Raw genomic sequence first — 4,672 nt, 5'->3', positions numbered from 1 at the left:
ACGCGTTCACTGCCTGATCCGAACTTAGCCGCATTTGATCCTGAAATTGAAAGAACTCTTTCACGTATTAGGCGAGCTCAGCGCAGGCTAGCCTCTGAGGGTGGTAAAGTGATTATTATCAATTCACCAGTCTCTTCTGAGGGCAAATCTGAAGCGCCATCTGAGGAAGAAACAAGCTCCGTTTCTACTAATCTGGTTGATTTAGGCGCAGGTAATATGGCAGCACCCAGGAGGATCACTCCCCAGGAGGCAGGAGCCCCAGAGTTTACTCTACAACCGTATCAAGTGTGTCACCCAAATCTGGCTGCAGATTTCGAACTGAAGACTGCACTAATCAACTTGATGCCTAAGTTTCATGGCTTACCTGCTCAAGAGCCTATCAAGCACATAAGGGATTTTCAGACAGCCTGTTCTACTGTTAGGCGTCATGGTGTAGATGAAACTTCTATTTTGCTGACCGCCTTCCCGTTTTCTCTTGAGGGAAAGGCGAGGGAGTGGTACTACACTCAACCTGAAGTGACCGTTAGTAATTCGGATACGCTCAGGAGAGAATTCCTGGAAAAATACTTTCCAGTTGAAGTTACAGATAGATTGAGAAAAGAGATCTCCTACATTGTTCAAGGTGAATCGGAGACTCTCTATGAATACTGGGAGAGCTTCAAGAATCTTCTGGACGCATGCCCCCATCATATGAATGACAAGTTAGTGTTGATCAGCTACTTCACTCAAGGCATGAACCCTCGGGATAAAACTACATTGGATGGTGCTAGTAATGGTTCTCTGAAAAAAGTACAAGACTACAGATGAAGCATGGCAACTGATCAGCGACTTAGCTGAGTCCACTCGAAATCATAGGCACAGGAATAGCCACTCAAAGGTTGTTGCAGAGGTTTCCTCTAGCAGTGAGACTACTACCGTCACACAAGCTATATTTGAAATGACCAACCTACTGAAGCAGATGCAATTGAATCAACAACAAACTCAGCCTCCCCCACCACAACAAAGCCAACAGTTGGTCCCCCAAAGAGTATGTGGAATTTGTGTTGACTATAGTCATTACACTGATGAGTGCCCGCAGCTCCAACAAGAAGACAACACTATGGCAGCTACTCATAACTTCTATGATCGCCCGAATCAAGGATACAATCAACAAGGCGGCAACTACAACCAAGGTGGGAACTATAACCAAGGATGGCAGGACAACTCCAACCAGGGATGGAGAGATAATTCCAACCATGGCTGGAGGGACAACTATAACAAAGGATGAAGAGACAATAATAGAAATTAAAGGTGGAACAATAACAATAGACAGCAGAATCAGAACCAGCCATACAGAGCACCTCACCTTAGGCAGTCCCAAAGACCCCAGCACAACCAACAACAGGCCCCTCAGATCACTTATCCCCCTTCCTCATCAAGTGACGAGATGCTTTGTTCTCTTGCACAAGGACAACAAGACATGCAGACTACACTAAACTCTACTCTAAATGATCTGAATGCCACTTTACAAGCTCTCGTCTCCCGGATAGATTCATTACCTACTCCCACCAACCAGCCTTCAAGCTCCAGTAGAATTTCTTCTCAACCATTACCTAATCCCAAATGTGGCATCAATGCCATCACTTTAAGGTCTGGAACCACACTACAAGAGAGGAATCAGGAGGAGCCAAGCCCACAAGAACACACCCCAGTTAAAAACTTAGTTGAAGTGGAAGATGCTGAAGAGGAAGAGGAAGTACAAGACATGGTTGAAGAAGAAGTAGTTCAGCCAAGGAATGGAGCACCAAAGGACACAGAAGCTGCAAGTGGCGCCATTTCTATCCCATTTCCACACCCTGCAAGGAAGTCCAGGAAGCAGATGGAACTTGATCCCAAAATGGTAGAAATTTTAAAAATGGTTGAGGTAACTGTTCCCCTTTTTATGTTATTCAACAAGTACCTAAATATGCAAAGTTTCTAAAAGATTTATGCATACATAAAGATAAAATTAATGAACTAGAAACTATTCCTTTAGGTAGTTCTATATCTGCTTTAATGGGAGGTATACCTGAAAAATGTAGTGACCCAGGTCCATGCATGGTTAACTGTACCATTGGAGTTGTAATATTTTCTGACTGCATGTGTGATTTAGGAGCGTGTGTTAATATAATGCCATTGTCTATATATGATGCTTTGAGGCTCTCTGCCTTAAAAAGGTCGGTAGCTCATTTTGTGTTAGCAGATAAAAGCATTATTACAGTGGTTGGAATCGTTGAAGACGTGCTGGTAAGCATTAAGGGGATCACATTTCCCATTGACTTCAATATCTTGGAAATGCCCCCTAATGACTCAGGAAGACCATCATCAATCCTGTTTGGAAGACCATTCCTGAAGACTTCAAAGTTCAAGCTGGATGCATCCTCCGGAAGTTACTCCTTTGAGATAGATGGTAGAGCTGTACGTTTCAATTCAAATGAAGCTATGAAGCACCCTCCGGAAGATCATTCTATCTTCCAGTGTGACATTATAGATGAAACTATAGCTGAAGTTCACCAATAAGAAGTAGAAGAGAGGCACATGGAGTAAGGTCCAAGTGTGGGGACACCCTCTGAACACAATAAGAACACTTTGCCATTATCACTACCTCCAGATGATCCAGAGTCCAGCCATGAGCAGATAGTGGAATTAAAGCCCCTCCCACCCCACCTCAAGTATGCTTACCTTGATGATAATCAGAAGCTCCCAGTTATCATTGCAAGGGAACTCACTCTCTAACAAGAGGAGCAGCTGCTCAGTGTGCTGAGAAAACACAAGAGAGCAATTGGGTGGAGCTTGGCGGATATAGTAGGAATTAGCCCTCGAGTTTGTAAGCACAGAATATTCTTAGAAGAAGGAGAAAAACCTGTCTATTAACCCCAAAGAAGATTGAATCCCACCATCTTAGAAGTTGTCAAGAAAAAAGTGACCAGGCTAGTTGAAGCAGATATCATTTACCCCATCTCAGACAGGGAATGGGTCAGTCCAGTACAAGTGGTGCCCAAGAAGTCTGGAGTCACTACAGTAAAGAATGAGCATGGAGAGCTCCTGACAACTAGAGTGCAGAATTCATAGAGGGTTTGCATTGATTACAGGCGTCTCAATCAAGCTACTCGCAAGGATCCCTACCCCTTGCCATTTATTGATCAGATGCTTGATCGCCTGTCAGGTAAATCCCATTACTGCTTTTTAGATGGTTATACAGGCTATTTTCAAATTCATATAGCTCCTGAAGATCAGGAAAAGACTACTTTTACATGTCCCTTTGGAACGTATGCATATAAGAAAATGCCTTTTGGCCTATGTAATGCACCGGCTACTTTCCAAAGATGCATGATGAGTATCTTTCTAGATCTTATTGAGAACTGTATGGAAGTTTTTATGGATGATTTCAGCGTATATGGTGATTCGTTTAACCTTTGCTTGGATAGTTTAGCTAGAGTATTAGACAGGTGTGTTAGTTCAAACCTTGTATTGAATTTTGAAAAATGTCACTTTATGGTAAAACAAGGGATCATTCTAGGCCATGTTGTTTCTAATATTGGTATTTCTGTAGATCCAGCAAAGGTAGATGTCATTTCTAGTTTACCTTACCCTTCTTCCGTGAGGGAAGTCCGTTCGTTCCTTGGCCACGCAGGTTTTTACAGGAGATTTATAAAGGACTTCAGTAAGGTAGCATTGCCTTTATCTAGACTACTGCAGAAAGATGTTGAGTTCGAGTTCAGTGAGGATTGCATGCAAGCATTTGATAAGCTGAAAATCGCCCTGACTCAAGCTCCAATTGTGAGAGGACCAGACTGGAGGCAGCCATTTGAGATTATGTGTGATGCCTCCAACCATGCAGTAGGAGCGGCGCTGGCTCATCGCGAAGGTAAGGATCCTTTCGTAATTACTTATGCGTCTAAGACTTTAGACGCTACTCAGTCTAATTATACAACCACTGAAAAAGAGCTTCTGGCTATTTTTTTGCTCTGGATAAATTCCGAGCCTATTTACTTGGTACTAAGGTAGTAGTGTACTCGGACCATACAGCTCTAAAATATTTATTAGCTAATAAAGAGTCCAAACCAAGGTTGATACGTTGGATACTGTTGCTGTAAGAATTTGATTTAGAAATTAAGGATAGGAGTGGTAACCAGAATTTAGTGGCAGACCACTTGAGTCGCCTCGAGCACATTAAGGATGACTCTACTCCTATCAATGATACTTTTCCATTTGATAGCTTGCATACAGTATCCGAAGTAGTTCCTTGGTATGCACCTGTAGCTAATTATCTAGTTAGCCATACTTTTCCTCCTAATTTTACTAAGCATCAGAGAGACAAGCTGAAAAGCGAGTCCAAATATTATATATGTAATGACCCATATTTATGGAGGTGTGGTGCTGACCAGGTAATTAGAAGGTGTGTGCCTCAATCAGAATTCCAGTCCATTTTAGAGGCCTACCACTCTTCTGAGAGTGGAGGACATTTTGGCCCTCAAAGAACAGCTAGAAAAATTTTAGACTGTGGATTCTGGTGGCCTACTCTTTTTAAAGATGCTGCTGCCTTTTGTAAATCCTATTCCCCATGCCAAAGGTTTGGTAATATATCCAAGAGGGATGAGATGCCCCAACAGATTATGCTTTTCTGTGAAATTTTTTATGTTTGGGGCATTGA

The 4,672-nt window shown here is 42.5% G+C and overlaps 1 non-coding gene across 1 annotated transcript; it reads right to left on the bottom strand.

Annotated features, from left to right (window-relative positions):
- Positions 1–588: 588 nt before the first annotated feature.
- LOC112752721 (small nucleolar RNA R71) lies at positions 589–692 on the bottom strand. Its single transcript, XR_003177142.1, has one exon. It is a non-coding gene; the product is annotated as a small nucleolar RNA R71 (small nucleolar RNA).
- Between the last annotated feature and the right edge of the window lie 3,980 nt (positions 693–4,672).

The sequence above is a fragment of the Arachis hypogaea genome, chromosome 15, assembly GCF_003086295.3.
Source record: "Arachis hypogaea cultivar Tifrunner chromosome 15, arahy.Tifrunner.gnm2.J5K5, whole genome shotgun sequence".
In the NCBI taxonomy this organism is placed as follows: Eukaryota; Viridiplantae; Streptophyta; class Magnoliopsida; order Fabales; family Fabaceae; genus Arachis; species Arachis hypogaea.
Note: the sequence above shows the minus strand (reverse complement) of the source record. Positions and strands in the feature narration are given on the sequence as shown.